Source organism: Schistocerca serialis, chromosome 4 (genome assembly GCF_023864345.2).
Source record: "Schistocerca serialis cubense isolate TAMUIC-IGC-003099 chromosome 4, iqSchSeri2.2, whole genome shotgun sequence".
NCBI classification, from domain to species: domain Eukaryota; kingdom Metazoa; phylum Arthropoda; class Insecta; order Orthoptera; family Acrididae; genus Schistocerca; species Schistocerca serialis.
The window spans coordinates 436,337,956-436,360,801 of NC_064641.1; the positions used below are offsets into that span (position 1 = coordinate 436,337,956).

The 22,846-nt window shown below is 42.5% G+C and overlaps 1 protein-coding gene across 2 annotated transcripts in view; it reads left to right on the forward strand.

Annotated features, from left to right (window-relative positions):
• LOC126475046 (lateral signaling target protein 2 homolog) overlaps nt 1-22,846 on the forward strand; it is a 319,569-nt gene that overhangs the window by 150,436 nt on the left and 146,287 nt on the right. The window lies entirely within an intron of this gene.

Below are 22,846 nucleotides of genomic sequence, written 5' to 3' on the forward strand. Positions count from 1 at the left end.
GTGTGTCCATTGACTGGCTGGTACGGCAACTCTTACGAATTATTTAATAAAAAGTCTTGGTTGCTAAATAATGATTGTTTAATAACACGTTTCATCCTTAGGTGGCATCGTCAGATTATGTGATATTCTCCAAAGAAGCATTCGTCAGTAGACATAGGCGGCGTGGATCTTAAACGCGTGTAAGGCCCACACCCTATCTTAACGTATTTTGACGAATGCATCTAGCCGGCCGGTGTGGCCGAGCGGTTCTAGGCGCTACAGTCTGGAACTGCGCGACTGCTACGGTCGCAGGTTCGAATCCTGCCTCGGCCATGGATGTGTGTGATGTCCTTAGGTTAGTTAGGTTTAAGTAGTTCTAAGTTCTAGGGGACTGATGACCACAGCAGTTAAGTCCCATAGGGCTCAGAGCCATTTGAATCATTTTGACGAATACATCTGTGCAGAATACTACATAATCTGACGATACCTCCTAAGAATGAAACGTATTATTAAACAATCGTTATTTTGCAAACAATACTGTTTCCTGTTTGAAATTCATGTAGTTCGCGAATTAATAATAATATCGGTACAGATGCGGCCGGTGGTGCCGCGCCACAATATCGCTATTGGCTCTTAGGAAAAGAAAAAAAAAAAAGTGTTTGACGACCCTACTCTTTGTATATAGGCATAACAAGTAAAAAGCATTCCTGTTTCGTCAATATAGTCTTAAAAGCGGGAAAAAATACTGTCATATCGATTTCGAGCACATGCAGAGCAGTTCAACAATCGAAGTGTTTCAATCACACGTCCTTGGGTATCTGGAGTCATGCCGCGTGCAATCTTCAGCGGCTATTGAAGGACGGTTGGCGCCGGGTTTCACTCGACAGTTCAGTCACGCAGATTTTTCAGTTTTGTTAAGTTCCGTCTTTTTCTTTTTCAGAGTGAGGTATCACGTTAGATGCGATACCTTTACTTGGATTCAGGACGACGGCGGTCCAAATCCATATTGGGGCGTCCAGATTTAGCAACAGACTGGCACAAACAAACTAGAAAATTTTAAGTAACTCTCACAAAAGTAAAAGAAACAAATTTAAAAGGTTTGCTGTTGAAAGCAAACAGTAAATAGTACGCCATTAATGCAGTAACGAAAAAAAATTACATTCGTAAATAAGGTCTATAGCCTCTAAAACACAAATTCGTGGAAGCGAATGCTGAGATTTTGCAGTGATTTCTTCTAGAATCCTTGTTTCCATTCAGCAACTGTTGTTGGACGAGTGGTGTGTGCTTGCTGTTGGGTTGGCCCAACAAGCAAAAATTGCACGCCAACGAATCTGGTGGTCAAGGGAGCCATTGGAAGTTTCTAAACTAGGGGGTTAGGTGGTTACCGAAGGCCTGTTGAACAGCTATCTTCGGCGCTCTGTGGCAATATGGCTTGTGGCTTCATCGTCTTGTAACCAAGGATTTTGAAAATCGGGAAGTTTTTCATTTTCTGCCTCAGAAAACTTTTCTGGATCTTTTGCTCTTTTGCGAGGGAGGATACACTACCGATTTTGGTTTCCTATTTTCACTTTAGTGCAGAGCACTAGGGATAAAGTGAATATTTTTATGTGGGTGGTACTTACTTTTTCCTTGCATGATAACTATGGATGAGGGCAGCCACAGCCTTTTGGCGGTTCCGGAGTTGTTCTGCTATGTTACCACCAAACAAAAGCTTGCCACATGTTTTATTTCAGAGCCTTTGTGATCCATTCCGTATCACCACACATGTTTACCTCAGAGTATTTATTGGATGTGGATAACTACAATTGTGACTCAGTGCTTCCGCAGTGACTATTAAGCCCTACATTATTAATTTTTTTTTTCGAATTGAGCGTCTATGGACTGCGTGGTAACAAACAATTTCATTTTAGTGTCTAGGTCTTGTTCTTGTTCCAGCTTTGACTTGCTGCCAGTATCTTCTGAGCCCACCAAGAAGTCCCTGTTTATGCTCTTTGGACAAAGGTCCTCTCCGTCTTTTGGACGTTGATACAATTTTAAAACATTGCTAGTTGTTCACCAATCTTCTAAATTTTTTCCTGTCGGGAATTCCTCTCTCTGAGATACCAATCTGTCTAAGATCTTTTTCACATTCTTCTAACCATTTCGGCCTTGTTTTCTTAGATTGGAAGAAACTCCATATTCTTTTTGTTAGTCGGTCACCGTCCATCCTCATGAGAAGACCGTAAAATAACAATCGTCTCTTCTTAATGGATACTGTGATACAGTAGGTTCTGTCTTGCTGTACAAGTCCTCATTTGCTCTCATTCGCCATTGTCCATCAACTCATCTGTTACCTAGGATTTTCCTTAATATCCTACGCTCTCACTTTTCCAGCCGCGACCTTGTCTATTCATGGTCAAAGTTTCGGACGCTTGTAAGCCTTCAGGTTTTACAACTGTATTATAATGGCGGAACTTGGCCTCTGTGCTCAGAGACTTTATTATAGGTATTCACTGTCAGTTGGTATGCCTGGTTTAACTTCCTATCCTGACATTAATTGCTTCTTCTTATAACCCATTGTCCTGGATGACTTCACCGAGGTACCTGAAATTCTTAACTCGTCCGATTTTTCCCAGATTGCTGATCATCTATTCAGGTCCATCACAGATGTTCGTCATATATTTTGTCTTTTGAATAGCGATCTGGAGTCCAACGTTTTCAGCAATTTCTGACAGCCTATTGATCTTGTTGACTGCAGACTACGTTGTAAGCAAAAATGGCCAGGTCATCCGCAAAGGCCAAGCAGTCAATGTACACCCCGTGGTTCTTAGGACAACGTCCGAACCGCTCTTCATTTGTTTCTTCTTGGGTTAACAACTTTGTCCACTATCGAATGACCTTTTTATATTTGTGAAACCCGGATATTTACCTATCTCTACAATTGTACCCGGTTGTATGCTTTCGCACCATATTGATACACCCAACTCTGACTAGCGTCTCGTATAAAGACCAGCCGAAATTTTCGTCGGGCTCACACACATTTACGTCTGTGTGACTCTCACTTCAAATGGCTCAAGCACTATGGGACTTAATATCAGAGGTCATCAGTCCCCTAGACTTAGAACTACTTAAACCTAACTAACCTAAGGACATCACACACATCCATGCCCGAGGCAGGATTCGAAACTGAGACCGTAGCGGACGCGCGGTTCCAGACTGAAGCGCCAAAACCGCTCGTTCACAGCGGCCGGCTCTTAAATGTAAATCGACCTCTCTTCCAGTCTGCGATAATCTGCTCAGAGATTTTCGCAAATTGTTGATGTAAGTAAAACTAACTCAGATTTAAATTCTGCGTGGACATTTCATGACGAGCTGAATTTTTTCCCAACGATATTACAGGTTTTCAACATCAGTGATAGTGATAAGGGAGTCGCTAGTTAATGTATGTCACAGGCACACGTTACTCGTGGTTCTATGCGCACCATGTGCCATAATCGGATCCGGTATCATTGCGTGTCGATAGCCACAATTTTGACTAATGAAAGTCAACGTTAGCGATTAGGTATCCAGTATTCCTTCGGAGAAGAACGGCCCGTGGACACGTTTTTAAGCTACAATAACGGCCTCGTGAAGCTTATCTCTGCATAGCACTCACTCACTCACTCACTCACTCACTCACTCACTGTCTTCCAGCTGGGCCTCCCGTAACCGTTTCAGGTCCTGAATATAAGAATATTGATTACCTGTGATACTATCAGGAATAAATAGATGTTAGTGTTTGTCCTTAAGTTGAAAAACAAAGTGGTGCAGTTTCCACAATCGTTCTCTTGGTTGTGGTAATGAAACAAAAGGCTCGATGTCTTTTATCCGGTACGCCTTCTGAGGTATTTGTAGAACAAACAGATACTCTCAGCGTATTTAGTGTTATTGAGTGTTAGGTGAGCTATAGTAGTTCAACACGGTAATACTCGTTCCTCCGGGGCAAGGTCATGTGTGGCACCCTTCCATTCAATGAATGGTTGACTGTCAGGGGTATCCCTGCACGAAGCGCTTCGCTCTCAGTGAAAATACTGTATTGTTGGATGACTAACAAAGATAGACTTTCAGTGACTTACAAGCTCAATATTTTTTTTCTGCCCCTCTCCCCTGCTACCCCTTCTTCTTCTTCTGTCCCTCTCCACCTCAGCCTTCGGTTTAACCTTTTTAATATCACGTAAATTTTTATACTATGTTTTTCGTTCCGTCGTCTGTAATGTTGGGGCTGTTTATGATTCACTATAGTCGCTTAAAACTGACAGATCTGTTCAGCGTTAGTTTGCATGACGTGTGTATCTAATGTTTTTACACGCGTAAGGATTTATCTTAACGTTTCCGTTCATTTACCGAAATCATTTTGACAACTTCAGTTATTGTGATGATGTCAGTTCTGGTTTTAAACTTTTGTTTTTTGAAATAGACCAGGTCCAGGTTGCTTCAGTTACATTTATCCCTTCCGAAAGATACATTTTGCGGAGCCGATACTTTAGTTTGCAAAAAAGTATGTTATTCTGCGGCGAAGAGATTTTGTTTCTGACTTCAGTGCCATTGCGAGTGTTTGTTGCAGGTAGAGAGAGTAGGAAGAGAAGTTTCGAAAAGGCCACTGCAGTGGGACGATAGTGAAATGAAGTGCTTCCGTTCTTGGGCACTTTTCATTCTAAGGAATTGGAAAGTCGCGTGGTGGCTGATGAGCACAGTAAGGTGGGTGCAAAACCGTTGGTAGTACTCGAAGTATGGCTGTTGTGGCGGAGGAGTGAGTCTTTTGATTTCCCCAGTACAGTGCTTCACGCAGTGGATGTAGCACCTGAAGGTAGTAATGCTGTTTAACTGTGGTACAGTGTCAACAAATTTGTGGCCGATTATTCCTTTCATACGGGAAGAAAAAAAATGCTTTTGCATTGGTGTTGGTCAGTTTTCTTCTGTTGTGGTGACAAAGCAGTCTTCCATTGGCGTCTAGTAGCCAGCAATTTTTTAAATTAATAGATGATGTTACGATGTTGCTCTGTCCTGCCGCAGTTACAAAACCGCTGAACTCGGGAAAGAGACATTCCTACCTGATGGTTTCACACGGAAGATTTTTGTTCATTTGACTCAGAACAGTGTGGGGTTGAGGCATCTAACAGGAGAGCCCTTCGCTAGTATGGAAGAAATGGTATTTATTTTGGCGAACCTCTCCACCCCCATCTCCTCTCTCATCTATACTGTGACAGTAAAATTTACAGTTTCATTGAAACTGAATTGATTGTGTACCATTACTGGCCGCAAGACCCCGTTTGGAGTCGTTCGGTCGCATTTTGTAAGAGTTTCTTTTTGTCTCCACTTAAGTGACTAGAATGTGTTTGTGATGAGGATGACATGAAATGATTAGGATAAAACACAGGCGCGCGCACACACACACACACACACACACACACACACACACACACACACACACACACAGAGTCCTCCCAACAAAGACCTATCTGGCAGGAAATCTAACTTGGGACCCAACAATCAAGAGGCAGCGACGCAAACCACTAGACCACGAGCTGCGGATTAAGTTCTATTGTGATTCTCTCCTGCTGGTCTTCTGTGCACGCAGCTCTCAAATAGTCGAGCATAACTGACAGTACTTGCCACGTGACGCACTGTAGTGTGATTAAAATTATTTGATAGTTGACATTTCACGTGTAGGAGCTTATTTCCTCAATCAGAGCGCTTAATGTCACGCTCGAACCGTGCGCCGTGCAAACTGCCACAACAGTTGGTCGGTTCACCTCCAATTCCAAGTCCGGCATTCTTGGTAGATGTATTTGGACCCCGAATCACGGGTCTGGCGCTGTTATTTCGTATTTCATCACACATGATAACCACACAAAAAACACACATTGTCAATAATGCTAATGAAATACACACGTTTCAGACATACCACTGACGGAACATTGCTGCATACTCCCGCACAAGACGTGATTTAGTGTCACCTACAGTTATTATTATCACAAGAGATCGGCTTACATTAGATAGCTTTGCACGACATTGGCTGAAGCCGAGATTTTGTAGGCTGCAGTTCATCGTTGCGACTGGATCACGACAATTTATAACTGCTTAACTCATTGTTGTCACGTAGAGTGATGGATAGCGTATAAACTTCACCATTAGAAGGTCATAGGTTCGACTATCGTCAAATGAAGCAATTTTTTTTATTTCTAGATCTGGTTAGAAGAGTTTATTATTTTTACTCGATTAATTGGTATTTTTTGTTTCATTATCGTATTGACATTTTTATTTGCTCTTATTGTTCTTCCTATCATTCTTTTTTCAATTTTAATCTGCGTGTCCCCTATAATCTGCCAATCAAGTCAAACGAGCGCTGCTCGTCTGTTGGTAACGCGGGAACTCGTGTAGCCAGTGCGAAGATAGTTTCATGTAACCCATGATAGCAAGAAATTAGTTTTCTTTTAGCGCTGAAACGGACATTTTTTCTGGTTTCGAGTTTGCTCTAGATGTTATCTTTAATCGCCTTGATTTTAGTCCTGCCGCAGACTACTGACCGCCGTTTGCTTTCTTGGATACATTACACATCATTACTTAGGACATCAGTTAAAATTCAGGACTATAAAACGCCTCGTCTGCTGCAGTCCAGTCATTGGCTACTTAAAATTAGCTGCTGATAGAGCATCTCGGTAGCCTGGAGCCGATGTGGCAACACTTTAGCGGCAAGTGACAGACGTCAACTATCAGGTAATTTTAATCCGACTACAGTAGTTGCTCCAATCACGCGTGGCGGTAATCAGACCGTGGGTAGGACCGGTATATGGAGAGTGCGTAACTGAGTCACATCGTTCGACGCCCAAATCGCCGAAGTGGCGTCAATTCGAAAGACTTGGACCCGGCGAACAGTCTACCCGACGGGAGGCCATAATCACACGACATTTATTTATCGTGCTCTTATCGTGTTTTCTGTGCACGTGTGTGTGTAGTGCTGGAAAGCTGCCGGTACCGAGGCCAGAGTTCGACTGCTCAAGTGACCTGTTCAGCTGATACCATTGTGTAACTCGTCAGCGCATCACCCTAGCTCGGATCAAGCGAGTTCAGTTACTCTGACAGAGGGGTCAAAGAGGAAAGAAGGGGCGAGAAAGTCCGCGTGCGTCCTCTGCTTGTAGCCAACAAGAAAACTGATAACCTTCTAAGCCAAAATAGTACGCTATCTTACGAAGGTTAGTCACTCGAACACCTTTAATTAATGTCTGTAATTTAGTATAGCAGAAAATCACAGAGTATATAAGTCTGGAGTTAAATAACAAAATGGATCTTGTGTTAAAAACCAAAGGTAACTTCGTAACAACTGCGACTAGGAAACCAAAGATACATGTTTTATAACGTCTCAAGATGGACGTACGTAAGAGCGCTTTGGTGTGCTCGCATTAAGAATATTAAAAACAAGGCCATCAACAACTAAATTAAACATGGCAAGCTCATTTTTACAGCATTAATTCGTAATAAAAAAACTGTAAATCCGTCGACATCATTTAAAGTGATAGTGATGTTAGTAATTACGCAAAGACTTCCTTATAAGTGGCTGCTTCGCCGAAAATGACGAAACTCTGCATTTCGCCCTGAACATGAATCTTGGAGAGAAATTGAGCTTCAATATGGCTGTTCAGTTTTGACACACAACTGTGTGCGAATGGTGTATAAGGTTCACAAATGGTGACTCAAAATCGTCGTATTTTCCCAGTTAGTCCCATCAGTTTGTAAATTGTACTGTAGTTTAAGCCACAATGGTGGTAAACCACTGAATGATAGTGAAGGAAACTGCAGTAAGTTTAAACAGGAGTCTTGTGTAGTCACCCGTTGACTGCTCCATTTTCGTCAGGAGTCAACAAGGTGACAGGTCACGTATAGGGTGACAATTACTGAACTGCTTGGGGAAAAAAAGTAAATTAGTTACAAACTACGGCGTGCACACACTTTACTCGACATGCAAAAGGCACTACAGATACTCGGATTCAATATGCCTGCCATCATTGGCAATGATGTGGCGCAGACGAATAGCGAAATTCTGCGTGACCCGCTGAAGTGTCACAACATCGAAGCTGTCGATGACCTCCTGAATGGGTGTTGTCAGCTCAGCAATGATTTTGGGGTTATTGCTATACACTTTGTCTTCAATGTAGCACCGCAAAAAGGAATAGCATGTGTTCAGATGCGGAGAACATGACGGCCAATCGAGTCCCATGCCAATGGTCTCTGGTTACCCCAGAGCCAGAATGCTGTCCCCCTAAGTACTCCTGCAGGACATCGAACACTCTCCTGCTTCGATGGGGTCGAGCTCCGTCTTGCATGAACCACATCTTGCCGAAATCTGTATCACTTTTTATAATGGGCATGAAATCATCTTCCAAAACATTCACGTACCGTTCGTTAGTCACTGTGCCATCAAGGGATATCGCACCGATTATTCCGTGACAGGACACTGCACTCCACAGAGTCACCCGTTCAGTGTGAAGAGAAGTCTCGATCGTGAAATGCGTATTCTCAGTTCCCCAAATGCGCCAATTTTGCTTATTGACGAACCCATCCAAATGAAAGCGGGCTTCGTCTCTAAACCAAACAATACCATGCGCATACTGATTCTCATCATGCCTCGCGGCCAACTGTGCAGTTTGAACGTCCTACCGCAAACCGTTCGAAAGTTATGACGATTTTATTTCATATAGTTCAATAATTGTCATCCTGCATATAAACCGCCAAACTAGAGAAGTGTGGCAGAAATTGCTTCTCATTTGTATCACACATCAAGATTGTTTCTGTTCCATCCACGAATGGAGCCTGGAGAGACTACTTACATACCGCTGTCCTAGCAGTTTCCTGTAAGTTTTATTTTCTCATTTCTGGTGCTGTTGACATGTTTTGGTGTTGAAAGAGTGTCCATTTGTTCCGTTTCAAAAACATATTTTTGTGCGTATTCCTCTGTATACTTGAGCTTGCGTTGCTCGACGCACTACTTTTGGCCCATCTGACTTACGCGTTCCAGAATACTGAACTTGAGAGCGAAGAAGGCATAAACTGCAACGCCTGCAGGGAACGTTACCTGTCATTCAACAGTTGACTCCCAGCTGCAGTTAAAGTGACAGTGTTCTAAAAATATTCTTAAATATGTTGTATGTGCTATGTCAGCAACAGTCAACAAGAGATCTGAGCCCCTCTCGCACCAACCATTCCTGCCAGTTTCAACTGCCTGTGCGTGTAGGCACTCGTCGTGATCTCTCACTCCTTAAAATATACTGTGGACACGGTGGACGTCATGGTTAATCGCAAGGTGGATGGGTCATTGGGGCATTCTGTCTATCGAAAATCCACGCATACGGACCTGTACTTGCAGGCGTCAAGCTGTCATCACCCGTCACAAACTATGGGCGTCCTTCGAACGTTGGTGCATAGGGCACATGTCGTGTCTGATAAAGACAGTCTTGCAGACGAATTAGAGCACTTGAAATCTGTATTTCAACGTAATGGGTATTCTGCACATCAGGTCAGTACTGCTTTAAGGATGAAAAAACGTGATCACCCACAAGATCAAGAGGATAAGAAGGTGTTTAAGTCCAGAGCATTTCTCCCATACGTCGGTAACATTTCGGCTCAGCCAAGGATGATCTGGGATTACGGAAGGCTGGAATTTATAAAATACCTTGCGAGTGTGGGAAAGCCTACATTGGTCAGACCACACGCACAGTACACGACCGCTGCGTTGAACATGAGCGCCACACTCGCCTTTTACAGCCCAGTAAGTCGGCCATAGCCGAACATTGTATTTCCACAGGACATACTATGGATTATTCTGCCACGAAAATCTTGGCCCCATCGAGATCCTTCTGGGATTCAGTTGTTAAGGAATCCGTGGTAATACGTTTGGCGGCGAATCTCATTAATCGTGATGGCGGCTTCCAATTGAATAAGGCCTGGAACCCGTTGATTTCTTTAATATCAAACAAAAGAAAACTTTTTATGGCTGCTGACATGTCGAGCGACAAATAATTTTAATTTTAATATTGAAATTGTGCATTTTATTGTTTTGGACACGTCTGCGTGCATGTTTTACTTGTATCACGCTTTCGTTTGTGCTCAATAGATGCAGTAATATTGTAGAGGGCCTTGGAATCGACAGGTGGCGCGCATGCAACGGTAACTTGCGCATGCGCGTCTTGCGGCACTTTTACGTATAAATAGAGCGACTTGGACTAGCAATCTCCAGTGTCAAACACTCGCCTGAAGATGGCTGTAAGGTTGTCAGCCGAAATATCGTGGAAAGAAGTCGACGAGATCCGGCTGCAATCTCGAAATCTTGTGGAACGGTAGAATAGTTTTTCTGTCTGCCTCGAAGGATACTTCTTTAACTCTTCCAATAAATCGATGTCTTTACCATTATTTCAGTGCTTCATGAGCTTACACCCAAATTTTTGGCGGGTTCGAGTGAACCCAGAACCTTACCGCTAATGACCGTAATGACGCTCTTTGTTTTCCTCGCTTCTACGATGCTGATTGCGGCGGCGGCGGCGGCGGCGGCGGCGGCGGCGGCGACGACGACGACGACGACCACAGCGTGGTGGTAATAAGGTGGTAAAGAGCGCACGACAGCCAGGTCTTTTAATGCCCATTCTCCTCGAGGGTTCAGATACATTTCACACGAGAAACCACCCAGAAATAATTAAATTTTGATGCTTGTCGTTTAGGCTTTCCATAGTAGTTCAGCAGTAATAAGCATGTTGTGTAATACGTAGTTTTGGTGTGCATAACATGCATATTCGTTGTCTCTGTCATGGACATCCTTGTCGTTTAAGGAAGCAGTGTAACAGAGAAGACGCAGTACCTAGCGATAATGTCTCAATTTCCTACTCCATCATGAAAAGATTTGGGACGGACGTTTACTTGAAGCGATCTTCCGTTAGAAATATTCATAACGACTTCGGGTCTGTTCCGCTCTGCAGTTCTCTCGTAGGAAAACGATGTAAGGCACACAAGAAGGCAGCGCTCTGCTTTATGACGAATCAGGACGACGGTAGCCTGTGTTGTTTCCAACGATATGTTGTTCCAACTACTTTTGGGAACAGCATAGCAGAAGAGGGCATGGAACACGAGCTTCACACCGACTATTCTAAATTTTACGTAAGTGATGCATCTGACGATCAGGTGTCGTTGTTGTCGTCGTCTTCAGTCATTAACTTGGTTTGATGAACTTCCCACGATATTCTGTCCTGCGCAAGTGTCTTCATTTCTGCTTTATTATCAAACTGACATCCTGACATATTTACAGCTCTAAAGTCTTGACCTCCATCTTCAATTTTCACTCTCTCCCCCCCCCCCCCCCTCCTCCCGCCCACCTCTACCCCACACTTCCCTCCAGTACTAAATTTGTGATCCTTTGACGTCTCAGAATGTGTCCTATCAACCGATCCCTTCTTCTAGTCAGATTCTGGCATAAATTTCTTTGCTCCCCATTTCGATTTAGTACTTCCTCAGTAGTTATTCAATCTCCCCGTCTAATCTTCAACATTTGCCTATAGCCCATTTCGAATGCTTCTGTTCTTTTCTGAGCTGTTCATCGTTTATGTTTCACAACAATATAAGGCCCCACCCTAGACAAATGCCTCCAGAGAATACTTCCTAACACTTATCTTTATGTCCGATGTTCAGTTTTTTTTTCTCAGTAAAAGTCATTTGTCTTACAACTGTGTCGTCTCGCTAGGTATGGAGTAAACACCGACGACAGTGCTTCTCGATGGCTATACGATTTGTAGTCGAAACATCGTAAATTGAGTAATACCTGTACAAGAACACCAGGAAAGTTGTTGGGACAACCGTAACCAGTGATTGCTTACGGTTTATCGAATATAGGTAAGTCTGTCAGTGACGTCGTTCTTTGTATCTGACTGTACATTGACCGTTTGTATATACATTTCGCCTTCGGAGAAAGGATTTTGCATCTTAATTTGAAAATATTGCTTGAAAGTTCTTCGATTTCGATCGGTTTTGTAGTTTTTGTTTCTTATTACATTAGTTTTCGTATATGGCTTTCGACTCGCCGTGTTTACATCATTTGTAATGAATATAGTAGTCGTCCTTGTATGTAATTTTTGTTACTTTGCAGCCAGTAATGAACAATACGTTGAAGAAGGGTTCATTAAATGTTGTTGTTGTTGTTGTTGTTGTTGTTGTTGTGGTCGTCAGTCCTGAAACTGGTTTGATGCAGCTCTCCATGCTAATCTATCCTGTGCAAGCTCCTTCATCTCCCAGTACCTACTGCAACTTACATCCTTCTGAATCTGCTTAGTGTATTCATCTCTTGGTCTCCCTCTACGATTTTTACCCTCCACGCTGCCCTCCAATGCTAAATTTGTGATCCCTTGATGCCTCAGGGCATGTCCTACCAACCGATCCCTTCTTCTAGTCATGTTGCGCCACAAACTTCTCTTCTCCCCAATCCTATTCAATACCTCCTCATTAGTTACGTGATCTACCCACGTAATCTTCAACATTCTTCTGTAGCACCACATTTCGAAAGCTTCTATTCTCTTCTTGTCCAAACTATTTATTGTCCATGTTTCACTTCCATACACGGCTACACTCCATACAAATACTTTCAGAAACGACTTCCTGACACTTAAATCTATACTCGATGTTAACAAATTTCTCTTCTCCAGAAACGCTTTCCTTGCCATTGCCAGTCTACATTTTATATCCTCTCTGTTTCGACAATCATCAGTTATTTTGCTCCTCAAATAGCAAAACTCCTTTACTACTTTAAGTGTCTCATTTCGTAATCTAATTCCCTCAGCATCACCCGACTTAATTCGACTACATTCCATTATCCTTGTTTTGCTTTTGTTGATGTTCATCTTATATCCTCCTTTCAAGACACTGTCCATTCCATTCAACTGCTCTTCCAAGTCCTTTGCTGTCTCTTGACAGAATTACAATGTTATCGGCGAACCTCAAAGTTTTTATTTCTTCTCCCTGGATTTTAATACCTACTCCAAATTTTTCTTTTGTTTCCTTTACTGCTTGCTCAATATACAGATTGAATAACATCGGGGAGAGGCAACAACCCTGTCTCACTCCCTTCCCAACCACTGCTTCCCTTTCATGTCACTCGACTCTTATAACTGCCATCTGGTTTCTGTACAAATTGTAAATAGCCTTTCGCTCCCTGTATTTGACCCCTGCCACCTTAAGAATTTGAAAGAGAATATTCCAGTCAACATTGTCAAAAGCTTTCTCTAAGTCTACAAACGCTAGAAACGTAGGTTTGCCTTTCCTTAATCTTCCTTCTAAGATTAGTCGTAAGGTCAGTATTGCCTCACGTGTTCCAACATTTCTACGGAATCCAAACTGATCTTCCCCGAGGTCGGCTTCTACCAGTTTTTCCATTCGTCTGTAAATAATTCGTGTTAGTATTTTGCAGCTGTGACTTACTAAACTGATAGTTCGGTAATTTTCACATCTTTCAACGCCTGCTTTCTTTGGGATTGGAATTATTAAATTCTTCTTGAAGTCTGAGGGTATTTCGCCTGTCTCGTACATCTTGCTCACCAGATGGTAGAGTTTTGTCAGGACTGGCTCTCCCAAGGCCGTCAGTAGTTCTAATGGATTGTCGTCTACTTCCGGGGCCTTGTTTCGACTCAGGTCTTTCAATGCTCTGTCAAACTCTTCACGCAGTATCGTATCTCCCATTTCATCTTCATCTACATCCTCTTCCATTTCCATAATATTGTCCTCAAGTACATCGCCCTTGTATAGACCCTCTATATACTCCTTCCACCTTTCTTTCACCTCTTTGCTTAGAACTGGGTTTCCATCTGAGCTCTTGATATTCATACAAGTGGCTCTCTTTCCTCCAAAGGTCTCTTTAATTTTCCTGTAGACTGTATTTATCTTACCCCCAGTGAGATAAGCCTCCACATCCATACATTTGTCCTCTAGCCACGCCTGCTTAGCCATTTTGCACTTCCTGTCGATCTCATTTTTGAGACGTTTGTATTCCTTTTTGCCTGCTTCATTTACTTCATTTTTATATTTTCTCCTTTCATCAATTAAATTGAATATTTCTTCTGTTATCAAGGATTTCTACTATCCCTCGTCTTTTTACCTACTTGATCCTCTGCTGCCTTCACTACTTCATCCCTCAGAGCTACCCATTCTTCTTCTACTGTGTTTCTTCCCCCCATTCCTGTCAATTGTTCCCTTATGCTCTCCCTGAAACTCTGTACAACCTCTGGTTCTTTCAATTTATCCAGGTCCCATCTCCTTAAATTCCCACCTTTTTGCAGTTTCTTCACTTTTGATCTACAGTTCAAACCAATAGATTGTGGTCAGAGTCCACATCTGCCGTTGGAAATGTCCTACAATTTAAAACCTGGTTCCTAAATCTCTGTCTTACCATTATATAATCTATCTGATACCTTTTAGTATCTCCAGGATTCTTCCATGTATACAACCTTTTTTTATGATTCTTGAACCAAGTGTTAGCTATGATTAAATTATGCTCTGTTCAAAATTGTAACAGAGGGCTTCCTCTTTCATTTCTTAGCCCCGATTCATATTCACCTACTATGTTTCCTTTTCTCCCTTTTCCTACTGTCGAATTCCAGTCACCCATGACTATTAAATTTTCGTCTCCCTTCATTAAATAGTGAGCTGAATTGCTCTTGTTCGAATACACGGGGAGAGGTTGCCTGCGAGGCAAGAAGAGCTGCCAGTCCCAGCTCATATCCATCCGCCTGATAAACGGCTGTTTGTCTGCCACGCCAGACGGCTTGGGTGTGGGTGTACCTGGTTTTCTTCACGCGATTAGGGAAATGCCAGGGTGAACTTCCATTTCAGCGACAGTTATAAATACGAATACACGGAGACTCGAACTTACAAGTCTCGCAAACAGATGACAGAACAATTCCATCAACAAAAGGAGAAACAAAGTAAAGAATAACGCCTGTAATACTAACGGAGAAAAACAGTGAAGGGCAGGACCATGCACATTACGTAAGATCTGATTATCACTCCACAACCATCTTTGCCAAAAATGATGTTAGATTCCGCATGTATGGGATTAGTAAGCAAGGTGTTACGAATATTCAACCGACTGCACAATACTAATCTTCTGCTTGTACGAAACAGAAAGTTGGCGTAATTTTTAAATTAGCAATAGTATTTCAATGTTTTTATTTTTAAAAGAACCATCCGATTTTACAGATGTATCTCTTTTACATGAATGCACTTCAGATGTTGATATACTTTTACAAATATTTGAGGATCAAAGTTTTCGTTTAACTTCCGTAAAAGCTCAAAATGCCGTCCACCGGACCCACAGCAAACATCAAGTCGATAGTAAAAATTGTCTCATACTTCTCCGATCATGTCTAGAGTTACAGCATTCACTGTTGCTGCTGTGCGGCATTGCAGTTCATCCAAAGTTTTGGAAGGGGAAGCATAAAGACTGAGACAAACACCACTAAATGAGATCAGCCGACTTTTGAGGCAAGTGGTGCATTGCGATACCTGTACGTCTCTTACTGCCTGTCAGTCGCTGAGACCGTACTCCTGACGGATATTAAGCTGTACTATTATGGCCATCTCGACTTGACTGCTCTGGGTAATGAACGAGCGATAGAGCTAGCTGCAACGGGGAGACACCTCCAGGAGCGTAATCCAGCCACAACTGGCGCCGAGGGGAAGGTTTCATTGCGCAAATTAAAATTCGTACAAAGTTTCTGTTTTCTTTCATCTAAAAGGTAGAGACTTGTCAAATCGAATGAATCTTTCGGAAAAGGCCTATATCAATATAATGTACTAGCTGTACTCGCCTGCGCATTGATGTGGCTCAGTATGGTTAAATCGGAAAAAGAGAGAACACACGTTTCTAATATGTATGGGAATTGTATACAAGTCTAACTCTCCTTTTCGCCCCGTCTCTGACAATCTCCTCCTTCCCCCTTTAGCTGTCCATCACCTCCTCCCACCTCCCCCCCCCCCCCCGTCCATTCTCTCTCGCTCTCTTTCTCTTCCTAATTACTCTCTCACCTCTGTCCATCTCCTCTCCCCACCCCCTTATGATCTTGCGCATTTTTTATTGTTACGGCGAAGCCAGATTCTACCTGTGATGAAGAAAACAAAAACAGCACATTGTTGTGTGTACAGTTTATATTTAAAATATAACGCATGCCTTTCTGCGGCACTCTCGTTAAGATCCCGGATGTGTCTGCTGTGAGTTGTGTACAGTGTCTGTCTGCTGGTCAGGGGTGTACACTGTTTATCACCCGTTGCCATGCGTGCATAGAGACTGCCTGTCGTCACTTGAACAAACAATTACGATGAGCTACGTTGCTATGAAGTGTACGCAGTGTGTGTCCGGAACACAATAAATATGCATTTCCAACCATTGGTTCTCTGTCTTAGCATAATGGGCTGTAGATCCACAGTCAGCTGTCTCACTCTGACGCAAAATATTTGAGACAACTTGTACTTGTATATAAAGATTAGTACCGATCGTCGTATTCTAAGAAATTTGAAGGGGCACAGATACCGCATTTGGCACAGAGAGACACGGAGACTGGAAGTTTCCTTTACATAAACAAATAATTTGAAAGAGACGCTCACGTCTATGTAATTTTGACATAACTTATAAAAAAAAGGGTGTGAAATCTTATGGGACTTAACTGCCAAGGTCATCAGTCCCTAAGCTTACACACTACTTAACCTAAATTATCCTAAGGACAAACACACACACACACACACACACACACACACACACACACACACACACACGCCCGAGGGAGGACTCGAACCTCCGCCGAGACCAGCCGCACAGTCCATGACTGCAGCGCGTTAGACCGTAACTTATGATCATTTATGTTGGTTTCGCACTAGGTATGTGGAAGGTCATTTTGTTTTAATGCAGAAAAAGGAAAGCTTTTCATCCATTTGGTATACTATATTACGAACCTCTAAAGTAAGAAATTAGAGCCATGACACTACATCTACATGACTACTCTGCAACTCACATTTAAGTGCTTGGCGGAGGGTTCGTCGAACCACAATCATACTATCTCTCTACCATTCCACTCCCGAACAGCGCGCAGGAAAAACGAACACATAAACCTTTCTGTTCGAGCTCTGATTTCTCTTATTTTATTTTGATGATCATTCCTACCTATGTAGGTTGGGCTCAAGAAAATATTTTCGCATTCGGAAGAGAAAGTTGGTGACTGAAATTTCGTAAATAGATCTCGCCGCGACGAAAAACGTCTTTGCTGTAATGACTTCCATCCCAATTCGCGTATCATATCTGCCACACTCTCTCCCCCCTACTACGTGATAATACAAAACGAGCTGCCCTTTTTTGCACCCTTTCGATGTCCTCCGTCAATCCCACCTGGTAAGGATCCCACACCGCGCAGCAATATTCTAACAGAGGACGAACGAGTGTAGTGTAAGCTGTCTCTTTAGTGGACTTGTTGCATCTTCTAAGTGTCCTGCCAATGAAACGCAACCTTTGGCTCGCCTTTCCCACAATATTATCTATGTGGTCTTTCCAACTGAAGTTGTTCGTAATTTTAACACCCAGGTACTTAGTTGAATTGACAGCCTTGAGTATTGTACTATTTATCGAGTAATCGAATTCCAACGGATTTCTTTTGGAACTCGTGTGGATCACCTCACACTTTTCGTTATTTAGCGTCAACTGCCACCTGCCACACCAAACAGCAATCTTTTCTAAATCGCTTTGCAACTGATACTGGTCTTCGGATGACCTTACTAGACGGTAAATTACAGCATCATCTGCGAACAACCTAAGAGAACTGCTCAGATTGTCACCCAGGTAATTTATATAGATCAGGAACAGCAGAGGTCCCAGGACGCTTCCCTGGGGAACACCTGATATCACTTCAGTTTTACTCGATGATTTGCCGTCTATTACTACGAACTGCGACCTTCCTGGCAAGAAATCACGAATCCAGTCGCACAACTGAGACGATACCCCATAGGCCCGCAGCTTGATTAGAAGTCGCTTGAGAGGAACGGTGTCAAAAGCTTTCCGGAAATTTAGAAATACGGAATCAACTTGAGATCCCCTGTCGATAGCGGCCATTACTTCGTGCGAATAAAGAGCTAGCTGCGTTGCACAAGAACGATGTTTTCTGAAACCATGCTGATTACGTATCAATAGATCGTTCCCTTCGAGGTGATTCATAATGTTTGAATACAGTATATGCTCCAAAATCCTACTGCAAACCGATGTCAATGATATAGATCTGTAGTTCGATGGATTACTCCTACTACCTTTCTTAAACACTGGTGCGACCTGCGCAATTTTCCAATCTGTAGGTACTCTGTGGTGAGCGAGCGGTTGTATATGAGTGCTAAGTAGGGAGTTATTGTATCAGCGTAATCTGAAAGGAACCTAATCGGTATACAATCTGGACCCGAAGACTTGCCCGTAGCAAGTGATGTGAGTTGCTTCGCAACCCCTAAGGTATCTACTTCTAAGAAACTCATGCTAGCAGCTGTTCGTGTTTCAAGTTCTGGAATATTCCATTCATCTTCCCTGATGAAGGAATTTCGGAAAACTGCGTTCAATAACTCCGCTTTAGCGGCACAGTCGTCGGTAACAGTACCATCGACACGGCGCAGCGAAGATATTGACTGCGTCTTGCCGCTTGTGTACTTTACATAAGACCAGAATTTCTTCGGATTTTCTACCAAATTTCGAGACAATGTTTCGTTGTGGAACCTATTAAAGGCATCTCGCATTGAAGTTCGTGCCAAATTTCGCGCGTCTGTAAATTTTAGCCAATCTTCGGGATTTCGCGTTCTTCTGAACTTCGCATGCTTTTTCCGTTGCCTCTGCAACAGAGTTTTGTGTACCACGGGGGATCAGTTCCATCTCTTAACAATTTATGAGGTATGAATCTCTCAATTGCTGTTGCTACTATATCTTCGAATTTGAGCCACATCTCGTCTACATTTGCATAGTCAGTTCGGAAGGAATGGAGATTGTCTCTTAGGAAGGCTTGTAGTGACACTTTATCCGATTTTTTAAATAAAATTATTTTGCGTTTGTTTCTGGTGGATATGGAAGAAACGGTATTGAGCCTAGCTACAACGACCTTGTGATCACTAATCCCTGTATCAGTCATGATGCTCTTATCAGCTCTGGATTGTTTGTGGCTAAGAGGTCAAGTGTGTTTTCGCAACCATTTACAATTCGCGTGGGTTCGTGGACTAACTGCTCGAAATAATTTTCGGTGAAAGCATTTAGGACACTCTCGGAAGATGTTTTCTGCCTACCACCGGTTTTGAACAAGGACTCTGATTGGCAAGAACATTTCCAAAGAGATTCTGAACTGCTGCCTATTGCCAGTCTGATTCAAAATACGAGGGGGCTTAAACAGTAAATTACACGTGATTATGGGAGGCCAAATATCTTTTATTGAATTATTGAATGCTGCACTACATTCCAGAGTGACACAGATACATGTGAGTCACTATATTTCAACATGATAACCATGTCTCTGTAAAAAAAAAAAAAACGGTCGGAGCGTTCTACTTTCCGTTCTATTTCTCGGCAATAGCAATTCGCCCGTGGGTCACAGAGCCATTCGAGAACCGCTGTTTGAACGTCCTCATCATTGGAAAATCCTTACCCCTGCGAGTGCTGCGAATCGATTCCTGGATTGGCTGGAAGTTGTCGTCTACGTCGATGTTGATCGCTTACCTTTCCGATAAGTACCACCCACGCGTGTGTTGCCATGGTCTATTTATTGGCTCCATTTCACGACTGGACGCGGCGTTGCATTTGGTCCATATGCCGCCAGAATTTCGCGTTGAATCAGTGTGGAGTTTAGAAGTTTTGCGCACAAGAGTCATACTGTCCTGTGTACTTCAACTAAGCAGTATATTTCTACTTGCTGTGCCGTTTCAATGGTGCACTGTTAAGCATTATCCATATCGCATCAGAACTGTCTGCAGGAAAATCGATGCATGTAGTTTCCTCCAACAGTGCGGCACTCCTCTTACATAACAGTCTTTGCGTGGGACATGTGTTGCGTGCTTATTTCGTAGATTTTTAGATAACATGATTGGAAATTCGTTTGTCAATAGTTTTGTTCCCTCATTTTGACACCATTGAACTGATGGCTGAAAATTCTGTGGCGTTATTTGAAAATCGATAATATCTTGATATCCGTGGTAGTGGGCAGATCTTTCTGTCTACTGTCGGGATTTTTTGCACGACATTTGAACACAGATTGGTTTACTGTGTAAAAAAGTAAGAAAAGAAAAAATAACAAATAAAATTTGCCACAGGCTGCAGGGGTGGTATTATAACTTTCTTATTTATTCTGTGATCGATTTCGAGAAATCGCATCTCTTCTTGAGATGGGTTGATGTCAGTTGTATAAATTTCCCAGAATAGAGCAGGCTTTCAACCGATTTGCAGGTATGCACAATCTACGTCCACAATGCTACACAAAGCTATGCATTCCCGCGGGGCAACAGACTTTTTTACTGATAATGAAACCGAGAATAATCTACTGACCACTTCGAGCTTTGGAATGAACCATCTTCCAGACCATCATCCCAATACGAGAGCTGAAACGTGTCTACCAGCATCGATAACTATTAGCCATATTTTTGCGTGTAATTATTATTATTATTATTATTATTTATTATTATTATAATCATCATCATCATCATCATCGACGTTCCTGAGCCGTTAATTACGTTATTGAATAAGTGAATACCTTACTTATAACTGTTTTCAGAATGTATTTTCTTCACGGCAGTGATTAGCTTAAGCCCCGTACAGATATCAGCAAATAATGTTTGTGACATATTGTGAACGTTAGATTGGAATAGGAAGTTGCTTTTCCAGTTCTATTAGGTTACCTACAAACTGAGCAAGGTAGTGCAGTGAATGAGACATATTGTACTCTTATTCGGAAGGACAGGCGTTTAAAGCCCCGTCCGGTCACTAAGATTTGTTTTCTCTAAATCACGTCAGACGAATGAAAGAGTACATCCTTAACAACCCGAACTTATTTCCTATTCTGGTGCAGCCAGACTTCTGTTTTGTCACTACTGCTCAGCCAAACGAGTTGAGTTCCTGGCGACGAGGGCAACACTGTACTATTTTTCCCCTGAAAGAAACGGGAGGACGACGGTTCAATCCCGTCTCCAGCCATCCTGATTTAGGTTTTCCGTGATTTCCCTAAATCGTTTCAGGCAAATGCCGGGATGGTTCCTTTGAAAGGGCACAGCCGATTTCCTTCCCAATCCTTCCCTAACCCGAGCTTGCGCTCCGTCTCGAATGACCTCGTTGTCGACGGGACGTTAAACACTACCCGCCACCACCACCCTGAAAGAAAGTTTATCTAGGCTAAATGTGCTGCTAAAATTCGAAACACGCTAGGTATATACTTCATCTGAGCGGCAGAACCTCGTTTGTTGGGGTCGATGGCCGTTATTGCGAGTAGCTTTTTTGAGGTACTAAATAATACACTGTTCTTCGATTATAATTTGTGCCTTTGGACTGCGTTGTAATTTTGCGAGACAATAATGACTCGTGAAGAGAGCTCCGTGGTGCTGTGAACGTATGATTCGCGTCTACACGAAGAGATCCCACGCTGCGTCTGCTTGCCTCCTTAACTGCTTAAATCTATCGTCATATTGGCCCTAATCATTTCTCTGTGTATATCAGTAATTCCGTACATGAGACACTTCAGCAGTGGCCTCTTAGCACTATGTGACGTAATGATTTTATGGCCTAAAATTCGACCTTCCAGTCATTGAAGAACCGTTACTAGTTCGTTTTGACAATGACCATCATAGACTTTGATATCGCATCCAAAAAGATGAAATTAGAAATATGTGCAGATCTATGTAAATGATAGAAGTTAAATTGAATTACGAACAAATGACAAGAGATACGTTTTTAGTCTGTATTTCCTTAAACTTACTTTACAGAGCCACGTTCTCTGCTTGAAATGTCTCTTTCAGCATTCCTTGTCCCCTGTAAAATTTTTACAGAATCATCATGTAAACCTGTCCCGTTACGGTATTGTGTTTTGTGTGGGTTAAAAAAGTATGTTCGCTGTGTAAAGGGCACTTACGCAATCATATACTCTTTTTATGTAGAAACTGTTCAGTTCCACAAATAGCATCTCTGAAGTGTCACAGTTATTTTTGATACTTGCCCCTGCTGTATGTTTGTAGTGATAGTCGATAGACACTCAGTTTGCCCTCGAAAAGATTGTAGTTGTTTTGGATTGCTCGACGATTTAATCTTGTGCCAAAAATGGAACAAAGAATTTGTGCTAAATTTTACTTTCAGAGTGGGATTAAATGCAGCTCTATGTTTCAGATGTTGGATATAGCCTTTGGCGTGTCTTTCACGAATGACACATATGTGCATAATATTATGAAAAGGATAGATTGCTACTCACCATATAGCGGAGATGTTAAGGAGCTTGACGGGCACAAGAAAAAAAGACTGCCAAACATGTAAGTGAGAGTTGTGTTTACGTGAATATAGAGAGAGTGTATGCAGTCGCGCGTTTTCCGGACTGAGCGTCAGACGAAGGCCTTTTGGCCGAAAGTTACATGTTAAGCAGTCATTCTGCTGTGCCTGTCTGCATCTGAACATCTCCACTATATGGTGAGTGGCAATCTGTCCTTTTCGTAATATAGTCATTAATCCATCCTGAATTTTCCACTGTTTCACATACGTGCATAACTGGTATAAACGATTCCGAGAGAACCACGAAGACGTTGAATATAGCGGGCGTCCTAGACGAGCAAGCACATAAACGGTCCATAATGA